The following is a 21,300-nucleotide window of genomic DNA, read 5'->3' as shown; positions in this document are numbered from 1 at the left end:
TTACACTTTCAGTTACTTTTACTAATATAATCTTCATTTTTAGACCCTCTTCCAAACCTTTCTTTTCTGTTTATTCTTTTCAGGCTGTAACACACCCTTCAATATTTCCTGCAAAGCTAGTCTTTTGGTTATAAACTCTCTCCATTTCTTTTTATCTGTGAATATTCTAAACTCACCCTCAATTTTTAAAGACAATCTTGCTGGATATAAGGTTCTTTTCTGGCAGTTTTTCTCTTGCAGTATCTTAAATATATAATAACTCTGTCTTCTTGCCTCCATGGTTTCTGATGAGAAATTGGCATTTAATCCTATTGGGTATCCCTTATATGTTATGCATTGCTTTTCTTTTGCTGCTCTCAGAATTCTTTCTTTGTCTTTGACATTTGACATTCTGATTAATATGTGTCTCAGTTGCTATTCGGATTTATCCAGATGGGGTGTGTTATGCTTCTTGGATGTGCATATCCATGTCCTTCAATAGGGTTGATTAATTTTCTACCATTATTTCTTCAGATATCCCTTCTGCCCTTTTACTCTTCTCTTTCTGGTCTACCCATGACACGTATGTTTGCATGTCACTTGCTATCATTTAGTTCCCTGAGACCTTGTTCAATTTTTCCATTCTTTTTTTTAATCTGTTCTTTTGTATGTTTGCTTTCAAAGGCCATTTCCTCAAGCTCACCAATGTTTCTGCCTCCTCAGATCTGTTATTTTATGATTCATGTGTATTTTTAATTTCATTTATTGTGCCCTTCATTCCCATAAGATCTGCTATTTTTCTATGTATGCTTTCAAATTCTTCTTTGTGCTCCTGCAGTATCTTCTTAATATCCTTAATCTCTTTAGGCATCTCATTGAATTAGTTAAGGAGATTTGTTGGAACATCTCTGGCTAGTTGTCTCAACTCCTTTATATCATCTGGAGGCTTACCTTGTTCCTTGAACTGGGCCATAGCTTCCTGTTTCTTGGTATGGATTGCAGTTCTTTGTTGGTGTCTTGGCATCTGGCTTACTAGAAGTATTTATTCTGGGTGCAGTTTTCTCTTTAGTTTAGTGCTTCTTGCCCTTTCTCCCTTGCTTATTGTATAGTAGGAACCAAGGATGTAGTTGGTGCTTTAAGCTGTGAGACTCAAGTTGTCCTCATTTCCCCAGGAACTGATGAAGCATCTCCCAACTTTCTCCTTTGCCAGTTGTAGGAACAGAGCTACAGCTCTGTGTGATAATCCAAGTTTTGCAGGCCTTAATTGTAGACACCCAGAGAGACTGATGAAGTCTCAAGTCCTTTTCTCCCCTGCCTATGGAGGGACAGACCTGCAGGTATGGGCAATAATCTATGCCATGCATGTCGAAAATGATTGTATCTGCCCTAGTAGAGTTCCCACTATTTAGTTTCCCCACTGAATGTACCTGCAGTTACCTGGAGAGGGTGGTGAGGACCCATCTGCTTCTTTCCTGCTAGAGGTGGGGCTGAAGGCTTGGCCTGCAGGCTGATCTGAGTGAAAGAAGCTGGTCCCTACCAGCATGGTGATTTTCAGTCAGCCCAGCTTCATCTTTGCTGGGGGCAAAGTCAAAGTTGTCTACTGGCCTCTTTCTGACTTAGATAGGTTAAAACTTTAGCTGTTCTTAGGGTTGTACTTTAGGCAGCAGAATTTACTTATTAGTAGCTGAAATCAGTGGCCAACCATCTCTTCCTTCCCTGTTTTTGCGAAATAGAGCTTCCACTTCCAGTCACAGAGGAGCTCCTGAGATGGCTTGCACCACCAACGTAGTATGATTACTGGCATCCACGGTGTGGCCTGTATTTTTCCAGAGAGTCTGGCAAAGGTCCCACCAACTTTCTCTGGAAGTGGGACTGGGTCTTGGGCTAGAGCTGCAATCCAATCTGGATGGAAAGAAGCTGGTCCCTACCAGCACTGGGATTTTTAGTCCATTTGCCTCCCTCGTGCATGGGGTGGGGTTAAAATGGTGGGTACCAGCCTCTTCTGACTTGGATATGTTTAAATTTTAGCCATTCTAAGGATTATACTTTAGCCTGCCAAATTTACTAATCAGTAGCTGAAGCTGGTGCCCAGTTGTATCTTCCTGCGCATTTTTGGGAATTGGAGCTCCCATTTCCAACTGCAGAATAGCCCTTGAAGTGGTTTGTGCCTCCAGTGGAGGATGGGCACTGGCCTCTAGGGCATAGGGTGTTTACTTATGAATCTTCTCTGCAGATGAGCAGTCTCCATCACTTCAATCATTATTAAAATATTTTAATTATTTTCATAATAATAATAAGCAAAAAACCAGACAAGAATGGTGAAAAATGAAAGAACCCAGATTGACTTTGTATTATTAAATTAAATTCAAATTGTTCCCTATCTACTTTTTGCTGGATTTTAATTGTATTCCATATTCAAAACCAAGCCACAGTCTCAGGTCTCAATAAGATTATCTATAATATAAACAGAACACACAAAGCTAAGTAAAAACAGTACCTTGTTGTATCATCTATTTACACATTGTCGTGGGAGAACAAAATGGAAAAAAGATTTGTCTTGGGATAACATGTGGTTATCTCAATACATGCAAAAGAGGGCATTTGACAAAATACATAATTTCCTGATAAAAATCTTCCAAAAGATTGGAATAGCAGGAAACATTCTTAAAACAATAAAGTATTTATATGAAAAACTGAAAACTTTCCTGCAAAGATGAGGAATAAGAGAAGGGTGTCCACTCTGTCCACTGTTATTCAATATTGTGCTACAAGTTCTGGATAGAGCCATTAGGCAAGGAAAAAAAGGTACCCAAATAGGAAAGGAAGATGTAAAGCTTTCACTATTCACTGATGATATAATCCTATAACTAATAAATTCCAAAAAATCTACAACTACACTCCTAGAACTAATAGACAATTTCACCAAAGTGGTTTTATACAAGGCTAATTCTCAAAAATCAATAGTGTTTATATACATTATTAATGATAAATCTGAGGAGGAAGTCAGAAAAAAATTCATTTACCATAGTTTCTAAAATAATCAAATACTCAGGAATAAATTAAAACAAGACCATAAACTACCTATATTCAGAAAACTATAAAACATTGCTAAAAGAAAGAATGATGATATAAATAAATGGAGGAATATTCTGGGTGCATAAGTTGGAAGACTAAATATCATTAAGATGTCAATTCTATGCAAACTGAGCTACAGTTTTAACACAATCCCAATAAAAATTCTAATGGTCACCTTTGTGGAATTGGAAAAGCCAATTTTTAAAAATGTCTAAAAGGATAAGGGCCAAAATAGCCAAAAATATCTTTAAAAAGAATAAAGATGAAAGAGTCTCACTTCCAGGATTTAAAAGATACTATCTTGGTACAGAGGTAATAACAGCTTGGCACTTGAATAAAGACAGACTGATTGCCAAATGGAATCAAACCAAGTGCTCAAAACAAGACCTTCAAATCTATGGTTAAGTGATTTTTCATAGGGCTGTCAAAGCCACTCGGCCAGGTCAGTACAGCCTCTTCAACAAATGGTACTGGGAAAACTGGATATTCTTAGCTTAAAGAAAGAAAGTGCCCCCTATCCCACACCTTATTAAAAAATGAACTCAAAATAGATCAAACAACTAAATATAAAAGCAAGGACAATAAAACTCCTAGAACAAAAAAATTAGGTCAGCATCTTCGGTAATTTGTGGTACATGGTGGTTCCATGGAGATTACACCCAAAACACCGGCAATAAATAAAAAATAGGTAAATAGCACTTTCTCAAAATTGAACACTTTTGTGCTTAAAAAATTTTATTAAGATGGTGAGAAGACCATCAATGAGAAATCAATGAGAAAATATTTTCAGAAACCACATATTTGACAAGGGTTGATTTCCATATATATATAAAGAGATCACACATCTTGACAAAATAGCAAGCAACCCAATTTTTAAAAAGCCAAAAGACTAGAAAATTTTCCAAAGAGGAAATACTGATGGCCAAAATGCATGTGAAAAGATGCTCAACATCACTAGTTTTAGGTAAATGCAGCTCAAAACTACAATTGTATATCATTTTACACCATGTAGAATGGCCATTGTTAAGAAAAACAGAAAACTTCAAGTGCTGGAGAGGATGTGGAGAAATAGAAACCCTCTTTCGCTGTTGCTGTAAGTTAAAATGGTGAGACCTTTCTGGAATTTGGTTTTCCAGTCCTTCTGGAAGCAAAGTATAGAACTGCCATATTATTTGCCAATCCTACTATTAGGAATATATTCAGAAGAACTGAAAGTAAGGACATGAACTTTTGTTTCCACATTGATATCCATAGCAGCATTATTCACAATTGCTAATAGGTAGAAACAACCTAAGTGTCCATCAACTGAGGAATGGATTAAAAAAATGTGATACACTCATGAGATGGAATACTATTAAGGTGTAAGATGAAATGGATTGTGAAGCACATGACAACGTGGAGGAATCTTCAAGACATTGAGTGAAACAAGCCAAACAGAAAGGACAAATATTCTATGGTCTCATTGACATGAACTAAATCCAGTGGGTAGATTTAATGGGTAGACTTATGGAGTTGGATTCAGAGTGTAGGTTGGTGGGAAACAATGTGGATTGAGAAGAGGGAGCTGATGCTGGACCTATAAAGAATGCACAGTAAGGTCAATTGTAAATATGTGGTAATGGGTGGAGTTGATGTGGCCCATTACAATGAGTGTAACAAACACTTGATTTATGGATGTGATTGTGGCTCAAACAGTCTGAGGAGGATAGGGTTAATTAGAGGAGAAATGGAGGATAATATAGGGAATGTTTAATGGTGATTTTTGGCAGTAGATGAGAAGTGTGGCTAATATTAATATAAATACAGGAATTTCTACAAGGTGTTAATAATATGATGATACAAGGGAAAATATAAATTATGTAAATTATAGACTATAGCTAACAATATTATTTTTGTACTAACAGCAAAGAAGGTATTACATCAATGCTAAAGGTAAAAAGACTACAGGGTTTAGTTTTTTGCATAGACTATAAGCATTTTACCCCCTTCTTCTTTTTCTTCATTAATGAGAAGGTGTTGGTCATACCATTTTGCCAATGTGTGCTCATCCGTGTATCTTTCTGAGCATGGGAGCAGCAATTAAATCTGTTTTGGGGATTTAATAAGATATAAGTGCCTGGACATAACTCTTTGGATAGTTCTGTGACTGAAGCTTCCTTTTATCTGTTATTTTATTTTTTAATTTGAAATAATGTTAAAATAAAAAATTTTCCCAGACGTTATCTATTTCAAATCTAATATTGATGGTGTTAGATATCATCTCCCCATAATTTTTAGTGAAGACAAGAAGTGAAGATGGTAGAGTCCCTCCTCTAGCCTTCCTAGGTAGAGGCTCCAATTTTACATACGTCACTTGCACTATTTTTCTTTTCAGTTCTTTAGGGAACATGTCCATCTCCAAATTAAGCAAATGACCTTCTGAGGCCCTTGTATGATCACATCACAGGCTGTGACTTATTTGGATTAGGCACCCTTGGAATGTCATACTTTCCTCCTTGCTCATTACAAATCCTTTGTGTGTGAATTTAGAGACCAGCATGTAGAAGGTCACAAGCCTGTGTGGGCAGTGCTGTGTGTGTATTTCCAAGATACCCTCTATGTCCTAGTGCTCTCTACCCTCGCATTTTCATGTGTCTGTGTGCATGTCAGTATATATTTCATTTGCCAGGATGCTGCACATTTTTTATGTAATGCCCATAGAAGCTATTGTCTATTATTGGCTTCTGGGTTATGCAGTCTCTGTCCTGACTACAGACCAGCAGGCATACAGCATAAATAAATAAGCAAGTGACACTTGTTCCCAAATAAATGTTGCCTACAAAAGCAAGCAGTAGCAAATGAGTTTATATGGCTTTGAGTCTCCAAAAAGAGCCGGGAGGTTATAAGAGGAGTTGCCCTTATGCACACCTCAGCAGAGTCCCAGAGATAAAGTAGATACAACCCTGGGTATTGGTTCTTCTGAGGGCTACAGAGACCCACAGGTTCTATGGTCATGGCAGATGGAGTTCAGTGCCATGTCAGTTGGCCCTTCTTTGGAGTTTGTGTTTCTGTGTGATGGAGCTAGACTCAGATGTGATCTTTTTTCACAAGCCTCTCCTGTTACTTTTACCAGAACTGTAGTTGGTGCTGGGGTTTAACATATAACCAGGGGGTCTGAATCTCTGGACTGACCATATGATAGCCAGGCCCTGAGCCTCAACAGACTTCAGCTCCTACACTCTGGTTTGTTGGACTTACCCCACTCAGCTACTATGGAAGTGAAGAAGGTCAACCATCACAACATGGATCCAAGAGTGCCTACAACCGAAAGCAGGAGGATTGCATCCAGCATCCATGTGGAATCTAAGCCCCCTCTTGGTATAGATGTGGAGTGGACATAACCATTCCAAGGTCCACAGGATGGAGGAATAGAATATTGATGAGAGTGGACTTACTGATATTCTATTCATGAACTATTGTGATTAGTAATCGAAGAAAAGGTGGCATTGGTGTGGAGAAAGTGGCCATGGTGGCTGCAGGGGGTAGGGAATGGGAGGAAGAGATGAGATGTGGAGGCATTTTCAGGACTTGGAGTTGTCCTGAATGATGCTGCAGGGACAATTACCGGACATTGTATGTCCTCCCATGGCCCACTGGATGGAACGTGGGAGAGTGTAGGCTATGACGTGGACCATTGACCATGAGGTGCAGCGGTGCTCTGAGATGTATTCACCAAATCCAATGAATGTCTCATGATGATGGAGGAGATTGTTGCTATGAGGGGAGGAGTGGGGTGAAGGGGTTGGGGAGTATATGGGGACCTAATATTTTTTGAATGTAATACTAAAAAAATAAAGACAAAAAAAAAGCAAGCAGCAGAGTAGATTGAGACTGAGGGTCATAATGTGCAGACCTCTGCTCATTCCAACACATGAAGAATTTAGCTTGTTTTTCTTTCTTTTTCTTTTTTTTTTTTAATTCCCTCACTTTCTTTTAAATGTTACATTAAAAAAATATGAGGTCTCCATATACCCCCCACCACCCACCACCCTACTCCTCCCACATCAACGTCTTCCATCATTGTGTCACATTCACTGCACCTGGTGAATACATTTTGGAGCACTGCTGCACCACATGGACAGTGGTCTACATTGTATTCTACACTCTCCCCCATTCCACCCAGTGGGCCATGGCAGGACACACACTGTCCAGCATCTGTCCCTTCAGCACTACCCAGGACAACTCCAAATCCTGAAAATGCACCCACATCATATCTCTTCTTCCCTTTTCCTACCATCAGCGGCTATGTGGCTACTTTCTACACTTCAATATTACTGTTTCTTCCCTTACTAATCACTATGGTTACCCAGCAGACCACCAGTAATTCTACTCTAATCTATATTCCTCCATCCTGTGGACCCTGGGATGCTTAAGTCCAGTCCCCCACTACATCAAGAGGGGGCTTAGATTCCATGTGGATGATGGATGCAATTCTCCTGCTTGCAGTTGTAGGCACACTTGGCTCCGTGGTGTGGTGGTTGATTTTCTTCACCTCCTTATTAGCTGGCCAGGGTAAGTCCAATAAACCAGAGGGTAGGAGTTGAAAGTCTGCTGAGGCTCAGGACCTGGCTGTCACATGGACAGTCCAGAGATTCAGGTCTCCTGAGTATACACCAACCCAAGCACTAGCCATAGGTCTGGTAAAAGTAACAGAAGAGGCATGTGTAGAAAGGTAACATCTGAGTCCAACTCCATCACATTCAGGAACACAAATTCCAAAGTAGGGCCAGCTGACATGGCCCTGAACTCCAGAGCCATCTGCCATGACCATAGAACTGTGGGTCTCTGTAGCCCTCAGGAGAACCAGTACCTGGGTTTCTGTCTACTTTGGCTGTCTCTGGTACCCTGCTGAGGCATGCATAAACAACCCTTTGATGCCCTCCCAACTCTTTTTTGGAGACTCATAGCCATATAAACTCTTTGTCCTTTTCATTTCCCCCTTTTATCAAAGGTCAAAAAGCAGGTTTTAACACCTGATACTACATGTAGGCTGAAATATTCTGGTCTGAGCTGACCCTTTTCTTCAAGGTCATCAGCTGGTGCTTGGTAGTAATCCCTTGGCACCAGGGAGGCTCATCCCCAGCAGTCATGTCCCATGCTGAGGGGAAGGTAAGGCATTTACATGCTGAATTTGGCTTAGAGAGTGGCCACATTTGAGCAACATGGAGGCTCTCAGGAAGTAACTCTTGGGCACCCTGCAGCTCTAGGCTGAGTTCATATTTCAGGCACACAGGCACATAGTTGGAGCCATCAGTATCAAGGGCTCATTGTTGGACCATCTGTCTTTATTGGTCTTTGCCATTGCACTTGGGGGATTGTTGCTGTTCCATTGGGGAATGTGATTGAGCTCCCCTGGCTAGGAACTAAGTACTCTCAGTTGTCATTTTTAACTGAAGCCACTATGAAAATATCCAAACATTTTTATGTACCCTTTATTCATGCCCTGGAGGACTCCCTCCCAACCACTTGCCCCCTCTCAATAACACCCATACCAGTGTTCCTCCCTGCCATAATGGAACCTCTCTGTAGTCCAAAATTTCTTTAAAAAGGAAGGCTAATGTATTGCCAGGTTCCATTAATAGTAAAATGGAATATAGTGATGGGTTTAAAAGTTAGATATTGAATAAATAGTAATCTAGAAAAATTAAATAAAGGAAAAATAAATTGGTTTAATGAGCTTACTCCAGCCAGCTAACAGGAAGGTGAAGAAGGTCAACCACCACACCAGGGAGCCAAGAGTGCCTACAACTGTAAGCAGGAAAATTGCATCCATCATCAATGTGGAATCTAAGCCCACTCTCAATATAGAGGTGGAGTGGACATAACCATCCCAGGGTCCACAGGATGGAGGAAGAGAGTATGTATTAGAGTGGACTTACTGATATTCTATTCTGAAAGTATTGTGATTAGTAATGGAAGAAAATGTAGCATTAATGTGGAGAAAGTGGCCATGGTAGCTGCTGAGGGTAGGGAGAGGGGAGAAGAGATATGATGTGGGGGCATTTTCAAGACTTGGAGCTGTCCTGGGTGGTACTGCAGGGACAGTTGCCAGACATCATAGGTCCTGCCATGGCCCACTGGGTGGACTGGGTGAGACTGTAAACTACAGTGTAAACCACTATCCCTGTGGTGCAGCAGTACTCCAAAATGTATTCACCAAATGCAATGAATGTGCCACAATGATAAAAGAGGTTGCTGATGAGGGAGGAATGGGATGGGGGGGGGGGGGGTGGAGAGTATATGGGGACCTCATATTTTTTTAAGTAACATTAAAAAAAATTTAAAAATAAAAAAATAAATTAGGTATCAAAAAATGGAAAAGCTTTGTTTTTGACATTTTGCCTTTCATCACTGCTATAGGTATTGCCCTGTATGTACAGTGGCAAGGCAATTTTTTCCATTTCTTCCTCGGTGTCTACATCCTTTCTTTTTTCCCCTTAATTATTAAGTTTGTCTTTACATAAGTTTTGTATCACAGTAATTCACATACACAGTATATGGTACTCCCACATATCCAACATCAAACCCTTTGTCCCTTCCCCAGCAATGATCTTTTTACGTGTTCATATTATATTTGCTGCAGCTGATGTACAGATATTGAAACAATAGCTTTCAAATATGGTTCCTTTTGAGTTTACATTATGCTTTATATTTTTGACTATACAATTTTCTAAATTTTTAGTTATCTTATGTTTTACATTATGGTTTGCATTTTAGCCTATAGACTTTTATACATTTTTGGTGTAAATTAACATGTCCTGTATCCATCATTGTATGATCTTGTGGAACACCCTTATTGCCCCATAGTTACACTGATTCCATCTATTCAACACCTCTTTCCCCCTCCCATCAGGGCCCACCACAACAATCAATCTGCATTACTTGAAGACCGTATTCAGAGTTACTTGCAACAATGTTGAGGACTTAACATACTTGACTACACTAACCCATTGGGAGCCACCAATTCTCTTGAAAGATACAATTCCCTCTGTTTGAGAACATCAGTCCTCCCCAGGATGTGCGTATACCTTCACTCTCATTGTATGAGTCTCCACCCAATGATATAACCCACTGTGACAAAATGAGCACTCACACAATCCCTAGAAGCCTGCCCTTTGTCAGATGCCCCCCTTAAGCATCTTAAACAGGTAACCTTCCATATTATATTTTCTAAAGAGTTTTTCTACATTATAATTTTAACCACATACCTGAAAATCTCCTATGCTCAAATGTACCCCCAATTTCTTGGGCCATCTGACCCATCCTCCCATCCCTAGCCCCCCTTGAGCCCACAAAGCCCCACTCAAAGGTATCCCTATGCCCCCATTTTATCCCTTCCCTGTATAAATACTTACCTCCAGCTTATCATAGATTTCCTTTACATCTTAGTTAAATTTATTCCTAGGTATTTGACTTTGTTATTTACTATTGTAAATGGTATTTGATTCCTGGTTTCCTCCTCAGATTGCTCATTATTGGTGTATAGAAATGCTACTGATTTTTGCACATTGATCTTGTAACCTGTGACTTTACTGAACTCGTTTATAAGTTCTAGAAGCTTTGCTGTAGACTTCTCAGGGTTTTCTATGTATAGGATCATATCATCTGCAAATAGTGAAATTTTGACTTCTTCCTTTCCAATTTGAATGCCTTTTATGTCTGTTGCTTGCCTCAGTGCTTGAGCAAGTACTTCTAAGACTATGTTACACAGAATGGGTGATAATGGGCATCCCTGTATTCTTCCTGATCTTAGAGGGAAAGATTTTAGGATTTCACCTTTGTAAATGATGTTAGCTATGAGTTTTTCATATATATACTCTTTATATCATGTTCAGAATTTCCTTCTATTCCGATCTTTTGCAGTTTTATCAAGAAAGGCTGTTGTATTTTGTCAAATATTTTTCTGCATCTATAGATAGGATCATGTGATTTTTCCCCTTCAATCTTTTATATGATGTCTTACATTAATTGATTTTCTTATATTGAACCATCCTTGCATACCAGGAATGAATCCTACTTGGTCATAATGTATAATTTGTATAATGTGTTGTTGAATACGATTAGCAAGTATTTTCTTGAGGATTTTCACGTCTAGGTTCATTACAGAGATTGGTCTGTAATTTTCCTTTCTTGGGGTGTCTTTGTTTGGCTTTGGTACAAGAGTAATGTTGGCATAATAGAATGAATTAGGCAATGTTCCTTCTGTTTCAATTTTTTGGAAGAGTTTATGCAAGATTGGTGTTAGTGCTTTCTGGAATGTTTTGTAGAATTCACCTGTGAAGCCATCTGGCCCAAGGCTCTTCTTAGTTGGGAGGTTCTCAATGACTGATTCTATCTCTTTACTTGTGTTTGGTTTGGTGAGATCATCAACTTCCTCTTTTGTCAATGTAGACTGCTTATGTGTTTCTAGGAATTTGTCCATTTCCTCTAAATTGTCCTTCTTGTTGGAATATAATTTTTTAAAGTATCCTCTTATAATCTTTATTTCTGTGGGATCAGTGGTGATATCTCCTTTCTCATTTCTTATTTTGTGTATTTGCATCATCTCTTTTTCTTTTCTTTGTTAGTCTAGCTAAGGGTTTGTCAATTTTATTGATCTTCTCAAAGAACCAGCTCTTGGTTTTATCTTTTCAAGTGCTTTCTTATTTTCTATTTCATTTATTTATGCTCTTATCTTTGTTATTTCTTTCTTTCTTCCTTTGGGGTTAGTTTGTTGTTTTTTTACTAATTCCTCCAAGTGTGCAGTTAGTTCTTCAATTTTAGCTCTTTTTTGATGTATGAATTTATGTTTGTAAATTTCCCTCTTAGTACTGCTTTTGCTCCATCCCATAAGTTTGAGTATGTTGTGTTATCCTTTTCAATAGTTTCAAGGTAGTTATTAATTTCTTTTGGGATTTCCTCCTTGATGTACTGTTTTTCTAAGAGTGTGTTGTTTAAGTTCCATTCTTGGTGCCAAATCTGGATCCCTGGCCCTAGCAGTTTTCCAGCTTCATTGCACTGAAGTCAGAGAAATTTTGTATGATTTCAGTCTTTCTGAATTCACTGAGACTTTTTCTGTGGCCTAGCATGTGATCTATCTGGAGAATGATGCATGTGCACTTGAGCAGAATGTATATCCTACTATATTTGGGTGTAATGTTCCATATATGTCTGTTACGTCCAGTTCCTCTAATATATTGTTCAAAAGTCTTGTTTCTTTATTGATTCTATATTGAGATGTTCTGTCCAAACTTGATAGTGGTATATTAAAGTCCCCCACTATAATGGTAGAGGCATCTATTCCTTCACTTAGTTTGTCCAGTGTTTGCCTCTTGTATTTGGAGGCACCCTTGTTAGGAGCATAAATGTTTATGATTCTTTCTTCTTGAAAGATTATCCCTTTCACTAATATGTTGTGTCCATCTTTGTCTCTCACTATTGTTTCACATTTAAAGTCTATTTTGTCTGATATTAATATAGTTACTCCTACCCTTTTTGGCCATTGTTTGCTTGTAAGATTGTTTTTCAACCATTCACTTTCAACCTCCATGAATTCCTGGGTCTGAGATGTGTTTCTTGTAGAAACCATATAGATGGTTCGTATTTCCTTATCCAATCTTCTAGTCTCTTGACAGGTGAGTTTAATTGATGGACATTCAGTGTTATTACTTTCAAGGAATTACTTCTGTTAGCCACATTTTCTTTGGATTTGTGTTTGTCATATTTTGTTTGATTTTCTTTATCTGTGTTTGTCTTTTTTTGTTGCTCTTAAAACACTCTCCTCCAACTCTGTCTTTCTGGTTTTTTCTTTCTTCCTGCAGAACTCCCTTTTGTATTTCTTCAAGGGCAGGATTTTTGTTGGCATACTCTCTTAGTTTCTGTTTATCTGTGAATATTTTGAACTCTTCATCATTTTTGAATGCTAACTTTGCTGGATAGAGTATTCTTGTTTGGAAATTTTTTTCTTTTAGGACCTTGCCTATGTCATACCTTTTTGCCTCCATGGTTTCAGATGAGAAATTGCGCTTAATGTTATGGAGCCTCCTTTGTATGTGATGGCTCTCTTTGCTTTTGCTACTTTTAGTGTTTTCACTTTGTCTTGAGCATTGGATAATTTGACAAATATATGTCTTGGGGTAAGCCTGTTGAGATTTATGCTGTTTGAGGTGCTTTGTGCTTCCTGGATAATGTACATCCATTTCCCTCAATATGGGAAGTTTTCAGCCTTTATTTACTCCAACACCCCTTCTGCCCTTTTACCTTCTCTTTTCCTTCTAGGATACCTATAATGCGTATGTTTGCGTGTTTTGCATCATCATTCAATTCCCTGAATCCCTGCTGGATTTTTTCTATCTTTTTATCAATCAGTTCTACTATCTGTTTGATTTCAGATGTACTGTCTTCCACATCACTAATTCTCTCCTCTGCCTCTTTGAGTCTGCTGTTATTTGCTGAGAGTGTATTTTTGATTTCTTGAATTGTGCTGTTCATCACTATCATATCTGTTATCTTTTTGTAGTATATCAATTTCTTCTGTATTCTCTCCAGATGTTTTTTTCATATTGTTAATCTCTTTCTACCCTTCACTGAATTGGTCCCTAATATATGTTTTGAGAGCTTTAATTACTTGTTCTATTTTCTGCTCCTCTTCCTGTTTTTTAGTGTGTTCATTGGATTGGTGCATGCTTTCCTCATTATTGATTTGGTTTGTAGTTTTTTGTTGCTGTCTGGTCATCATTTTATCTTGACAGGTTTAATCAGTTGCTTAACTTCTTTGTCTAGGGGTTTAATTAGTTGTTGTTTTGTGTGTGTGTGTTAAGTCTTCTCTTTGTCACTTTGTTCTTCTTATTCTATTTACTTGTTGTTGTCTAAGTTCACTTGAAGGAAAATATTAGGGCCAGAGAAAGCAAATGGAGTAAGAAAAGAAAATGAATAATAGTAGTATTGATAGTAAATATTAACAGGAAACATGTGAGATCTAGGAGAATGGATATTAGATTCATATAAGCTCTGCAGAGTTATAACAGTAAGAAAAACAGAATGTATAGTGAGACAGAAACTGAATACAGGGAGGAATATATTGTGAATTAAAATGCCAATGTGTTCAGGAGAGAAGGAAAGAGAAAAGAAAGGACAATAATATAAAGAGCGAATATAAGACAGAAAACAGAACAAAGGTATTAGAAATAAAGTTAGAAAAATGGGGCAAACAGAGAGGTGTAATGTAAGAGAAACAATAAATGATGGAGGATAGAAAAATGTAGAGGAAAGGGGATAGTGTTGGTGGCCAAAATCAATACACACAGAAAAGAGAAAATGGAGGATGAGGAAATACAGCAAATGTGCTCTCTGCAGCACCTAATATAAAAAGAATAAAAAAGAAGAGAAAGAAAAGGAGAAAAAGGGACAAAAGGGAGGAGGAAGCAAACAACAAGAAGAAAGAGAGAAAAAGAAAAACAGAAAAAAGGGCCTTGAGGGGATAAAGAGGAAGGAAAAACAAGAACACAAACCATGAAAATACCAGACAAAGTTTCAAGCAAGGTATCCTTTTTTTTTCAGTTAAATAAAATGCTTAGGGATCTGACATTCCGCCTTTTTCCCTTCTCACTTCTGTCTCTCCCAGGACAGCAGGAAAGCTGCCTGAGAGGTGTGGTAGGAGATTCAAGTGGGTTCTTATTGAACCAGCTCCACCCAGAAAACAATGACTTAATTTCCAGAGAGAGAGCACCCACACCTCACCAGGAACCCCAAGTATGCTATTGGAAGCTTGGAAAGCACCTCCTTCAGTCCCTCTCCTTAAGGTGTGCTACAAGAGGGCTAGTTGATTTTCTGAGTCCACCTTCTCCCAGACCAAGTTTCCTATCCCAGGGTATTTAGCTGAATCGGGCTTTCTCAGCAGATTCACCACTCCTTTCTTCCCAGGCTCTCCCCAAGCTAGCTGGTATGCTCCTCCAAGTGGAAAAAAAAAATAACAAAAGTGGGGGGAAACACCAGAATATTGAACCCGTATTAGCCAGGCCCCCCTGCTGTACCCCCCCCCCAGGAAATCCCTCCCACCTGCAGAATCAGTCCAAAACTGGAGGGCTAGGGCAATCCTGGACCTCCAGGAATGCTGGACTAGGGAAAGGGAAATCTGGGACACTGCAAACCCAGGGTATGTAGGTCCGTGGAACACAGGCTATGGGGCCTCAGGGGACACTGACCTGGGGACCATGCATCCAGGGACCATGGGGCCCAGGAACACTGCTGCACAACTGACAGCTCTCAGGGCATACCGTGGCTGCCAGCCCCAGAGGGAAGGGTCCTGCCAGCCCACAGCTTCCAACGTCTGTACTTGTAACCCGCAATTCTACCTTTAGCAAATGCCACCTCTGTCACTGTCTCTCCAAATAGACATCCACACACCCTCTGCCCTGCAAGCCCCCAAGACAGCCCGCTCCAGCAAGACTCCAACCCCACTTGGCCACCTCTTTGCAGGAAAGACTGTAAGGTGCACTCAGACGCCATCTTGCCCTGCCTCTCCTAGCTTGTTATTCTAACCTTCCCCTTCCCAATTTCCTTTCTGAGTCATGATCTGATGATTTTAGCACAAGTACCTGAGAAATACCAAGAAGCCTGTTGCCAAGGTAATTTATTTGTATATTTCATAAAACAACTTTCATGCTCAAACATAGTAACTCAAGTTGGGACACCACCAGGAACACAGCTAAATGAAAAATCATGACATGAAAGTGGGCTGAGAACTGTGTTCAGGAGACTTGCAGCTGTGAGCAACAAAAAGAAAACCGCTGTAAACTTAACACCACGAAACAGAATCTTTTGGGATCTTGTTACCCTGTGCAGGGGCATTTCCAACAGAAGCCTCCCCGCCCCCCCCCCCCCCCAGTCCTGTGCCACAGGGAGATACAGGTCTCTGTGAGGTGATTTATGTGAGTGCACAAGCAAGGAACTGGGGGATCTTCCCAAAACCTGTTCAAAGTGAGAATGGGAGCCAGGGTTTTTATAGGCAAAGGGGAGGGCTAGGGGAGAAGAAAAACAAGTAAAAAAAACAAACATAGTGAGGACTAGATATTCCAGGGGTCTTGTGAGGAGGATGCATGCAATTTCTCAGGCCTGTGTTCTCTCAAGCACATTCACCTTGTTGGTTTTAGCACCAAATAAGCCAGAGTTTAGATACTGTTGTGCAGGTGCCTACATGCCAGACTCCATGACTCCTTTCTCCATCAGCACTCAAGAATATCAAGGTTTTTTCCTTCTGAGGTAAGTTACAGATTTCCTGGGTCACAAGATACTCCTGACACCATTCTGTTTGGTTTTGCTTTGAGGTTTTTTCTTTTTCCAGTAAGCAAAACTGAGAAGGTTTGGTTAATATTCTTCAGGGAACCAGGTGCAAAGTGTAAACTTCTAAAATTAGACTAATATATAATTAGTTCAGTTACGTCTGGGAAGACCCAGAGCTGCTTAAGTGAAGAAATTTTTATGAAGTGTATATTCTAGTTATCAGTCTCACTTAAGGAATCCAGTAGCAGTAGATCCAATGTAGGAGTGATCCTTTCACAGCCTGCATGGTTTCCTCTAGGTCTCAGGCATGTCTCAATTTTCATTTCCACAGCCTGGGTGTGTTCCTTAATTCTGTGAGGCTTTCCCTTCTCCTGACCCCACACTGCCTACTGAACTTCACTCCTCACACTCAGGGGGTTGTCTATATCCAGGGCACAGATGGAAATTTCCAAGATTACTTGATGATTGCCTTCCATCTACACATCCTATAGGACCTTATATGCCTGATTCCTGTTAGGTCTCTGTTTAGAAAAACTGTAATTCAGACAAAAACCACTTGAAGCCTTCTAGAAGGTTTGGTTATGGCTTTGGGGTAGGTAAGTAACAGAGTAGGAAGGACATTACAAATATTTCTATTCATTCCATTTGCAAGTCTACACTAAATGAATTGTTTTTCAGAAAACATATGCTTCTGTGAACTATCATTCTTCTCTGGAAGATGACATCTGAGGGGGATCATTTTACCCTTTGCCCAGGGACCTGATGGCCACTGGAACAATGAGTCATGTTTAGGACTTGCTCATGGAGATGCTGCTGGAGATAAGAAGACAAGGACTTGAGTGCAAGGATCACTTGGTCCTCACAGAGGTCCCACCATCCCCAGCAGACTCCTGCAGCTACCAGTTGACTAGGCCATGGCTCTGTTTCTCTGGGATTCCTCTTTGCGCCTGGTCTTTCTAAGCACCAGGACACACTCCAATGGCCCAAACAGGAACAGCAGGAGTTGCATTATTTGCCATGTCCTTTCAGAAAGCAGCTGTGTGTGTTTCTGTGTTTGTGCACATGTGTGTCTGTGGGTGGGTATGAGAGAGAGAGGGAGAGGGAGAGAGGGATAGACTGTATGTGTATGTGACAATAAACATTCTCAATTTTCTCTGACTCCTATTAAGATAATAGAAGCAGTATCAACTACTCACTGATTGCCTGGACCCATTAGGAAATTCATATTTATGTCCTCATAAACACATGTAATTATTGCCATTCAAAGGTGAGGAAAATGAGTATTAGAGAAAAAAATAAGTAGCAAGCATGAAATCTGAAATTGGTCAGCTCCTGATTTCAATCCCAAGTACCATTTTCATGTGAACATCTTTGATTCAGTTAAATTCTCAGTGCCAGTTTTCTCAATGTAATGATAATGCTTCTACTGTACTCCTGAAAACATATTTTTTGAACATTTTAAAATTATATGTTATCAAAGGAAACAGAAACAAGAAGGAGGAGTTTGCAATGGAAGCAGAAAACTTTATGAGTAGGCACAATGGATTGAACTTACAAAGCTCATTATGACTGAAAAAAAATCGTGTTCTGTAAAAGAAGAGGACCAAGTTCTGTCTCTTCCGAGCAGGTGTGAGAAATGCTGGGGGTGGGCAGGTATTGACTGTAAAGGGGCATGAAGGAAAAATTCTTTGGTTTGTTGGTTTCACTGGGGTAGGCCTTTGTCAAAGTGTACTGGTGTGAACATGTGAATGGTGTGGCTCATATCTATATGAATTAAATCTCAATATAGTTGATTATTAGAAAGTAAAATAAGAATCCTAGAAATAGTAAAATAAAAATCATTGAAAATTTTCAGAGAGCAACTGAACACTTGGAAGGAAATTTACTTAAATTAAATTTTAAGTTTTAAGGAAACTTGTTGCTCATGAGTCAAAGAATATATGGATTTAATTTCATCACCAAAACACTTCCTAGATCCCCCAGTGAATACAGTTTAATCATTTACCTTAAATATTGATCCCAACTAGGTTTTTAAGGTGAACCACAGTCTAAAGCAAACCCCACAATTAAATAGATTTCCTGTGCTGGTGCAGGTCAAGAGAAGAAATACTCCTTTGTAAGGTTTGCATTTAGATGAAACAAACAAACAAAAACAAATGCATGGGTGAGAAGAATCCAAACAATGAAAGTCTCCAATAATCTGAGCCCATAGGAAAGTCTAGGGGTTTCCTTGGGTGCCCCAGCCGCCTGGCTCCCTTCACATCGCCCCCTGCCGGTGGCCTTCACTGGTGCGCTGGGCTTGGTCCTTGGACCTGGAGGTGTGGGCTGGGGTTTGCAGCACCTGCCATGGAGAAGTAAGGAGAGATGCCACTGTGAGCCCACAGCCTCTTTGGTCTCCTTTCCAGCCTCAGCACCCCAGCCCTGCCCTCACCCCTCCCTCAGTACTTCCTCCTGCTCAACTGTGCTGGCTCCTCCCAGCTCTATGAAAACCCGTGCCAGGCCTAGAAGCGTCATCCTCAGGTCTTTGACCGCATCTCCCCAGGGCCGTGTCTCCATGTGACCCTCCAGTCCCTGAGCACTCTGTGAGCCCCTCACGCTCCTCACCCACATCCCCGCAGGGCTCCACCATCCAGTTCAGCAACCTGGCTCCTTGGAGAGGCCTCTTGCACTGTTGGATGTAGTGGGAAAACAGTAGGAACATGAGTTGAAGTTGAAACATTTCCATAACACAAAAAGTGCAGGCCTAGGAATATGAGGCCTTGACTAGATGGAACACCATCTGGTCAGCGCACACACACACAAATTGTGTAAGGAGGCGTTTGAACTTTGTATGACCTATACCTTATTACTGTAAATGTTGCACCTGTCCTCTATTATAGTAAATAACAAACAGCTGCTTGTTGGTTCCTAAATAAATATGATGTGGAAACTAGGGTTGGGGCTCTCAGTTTCAGAAACTGTGAGTCCCCTGGTCCCATCTTTATCTCTTCATAAAAAAATAGTTCTTAAAATGAATAATTTATTTTCATAGGATAAAATGAAAGATTACAAGTTAAGCAAATAGTGAAAAAGGTAAAAAGTTTGTGGGAATGCTAACTGAAATTTAATAAGGTGTATTTCATCCTAAAATAAAATGGTTAGTTTTATAAAATCAGAAATGGACATATGTGGGACAGAACTAGTATACATGTGGCAAGATTGTGGAAGCTTTCAGTGAAAAAATGTGTTTTTGTAAAACAAACCTGAATGAATACAAAAAGTGCAAAAACTGTGTGAAAAGGTCAACAATGGACTTTTGCAGTTCTTCAAGGCTTTCTGCCCTGGCCTGATTGGAATGAACCTGGCTGCGTAGAAGAAACCTGTGGCAGTGACGTTACTAAGAAACATCAGAGACAATGGTATCTTAAGGGCCTGGAATAGGCAAACAATTGGGACAAGCTGTAAGGTCCCTGCTACTCTATCAAATTCTTAAATGTAGTTTAGTTGGGTAAAACAAAACTATACCATCTACTGTAATTGATAAAGTACAGTGTTTTCTTATGTTAATGAAATTTACTATATTGTTGGAATACTAAAAATCTTCCATCCCTCACTTCGTTCAAAACCATTATATGTGTTCATTGTAAAAGGCCCTTCAAGCAGCAAGAAATCGCCAAATGTGTCATCATTGCATTGCAAAACAAAACGGGGGATTGTTGTGGGAAAACAGTAGGAACATGGTTTGAATTTGAAATGTTTCCACAACGCAGACAAAAGTGCAGGCTTAGGAACACTGGGCCTTGACTAGATGGAACACCATCTGGTCAGTATGAAAAAAATGTTTGCATGAGGAGGCATTTGAACTTTGTATGACTTGTACCTTATTATTGTAAATGTTGAACCTGTCCAGTAGTATAGTAAATAAAAGGCAGCTGCTTGTTTGTTCCTAAATAAATATGATGTGGAAACTAGGTTTGAGGCTCTCAGTTTCAGAAGCTGTGAGTCCCCTGGTTCCTTCTTTATCTCCTCTCATCTTTCTTTCTGTCCTCTTATTTCAGTTCTGCTTCACCTTCCCTTTGTGCAAACCTATCGCTGAGCTGGTCTCAGCAGCTGGACTCCGTCTTGTCCTCCCCTCTGCCTTGGGCTCTGGATGGTCATCCCTTCAGCTTCTCTCCAATGTATCCCAACTGCTCTGCTAGAAGATCCATTGGGACTTCTCTGCCCTTTGTTCCTGGACTCCTTGGCCACCTGACCCTGCCTGGTGCTGACTGTGGTGACCTGGCTGAGAGACAGTGAGTGGTCCCTGATCCATCTCTGGATGTCTGGTGGAGAGATGGTCACCCCAGGCTCCACATGATCATACAGGCTATGTGTAAGGGCTGTGTATTTCTTCATGAATAACCTGGGCTGTGTGTGTTCAACAATAAAAACTGCAGGCCTGCCTTTTGTTACCATGCCAACCACTCCAGTCCTGGAAAGCCAATTAAGTGATATAGGCTCTATAGACTGAATATTCAGAAATGATGCAAACTAAATATGTTAATTCAAGCTTACCTGGAATGTGGGGGATATGTGTTAATTCAAGCTTACCTGGTACTCAAACAAAGCACCATTTAACTCCCCACTCCTATATCCTCTGTATAAAAGGAACCCAAAAATCCTATTCAGGGCTTGGGTTTTGAACTGGAGTTCCCACGCCTGGTCGGTTGTTAATAAAATTTTCTTCCCAAAATTATTACTGAGTCCTGGCCTTCCATATGTGATTGCTGACTCTGCTTCCACAACAATGGGACCAGAAGCCCACAGTGCCCCCCCTCCAAGTGTCTGATTTCCTCTAGCAACTCCCACCTCCAATCACAACCCCCAGGTCCTGGACCTTTCACTCTACAGGCTTGGGGGGCTGCCCTCCAGCACCCCCTTCTGGTCTGCCCAATTATTGCTAAAAGGGCCACGCTTGGAGATTGCTCA

General features: G+C 40.1%; 1 long non-coding RNA gene across 2 annotated transcripts in view; it reads left to right on the top strand.

The window, feature by feature from the left end:
- LOC101419714 (uncharacterized) overlaps positions 1-21,067 on the top strand; it is a 59,837-nt gene extending 38,770 nt beyond the window's left edge. For both annotated transcript variants that reach the window (XR_188563.3, XR_011650028.1), the window contains exon 3: positions 17,032-21,067. This is a non-coding gene — a long non-coding RNA (uncharacterized lncRNA). The remainder of the gene's footprint in view (positions 1-17,031) is intronic.
- Positions 21,068-21,300: the final 233 nt, after the last annotated feature.

Source organism: Dasypus novemcinctus, chromosome 11, assembly GCF_030445035.2.
Source record: "Dasypus novemcinctus isolate mDasNov1 chromosome 11, mDasNov1.1.hap2, whole genome shotgun sequence".
Lineage (NCBI taxonomy): Eukaryota > Metazoa > Chordata > Mammalia > Cingulata > Dasypodidae > Dasypus > Dasypus novemcinctus.
Note: the sequence above shows the minus strand (reverse complement) of the source record. Positions and strands in the feature narration are given on the sequence as shown.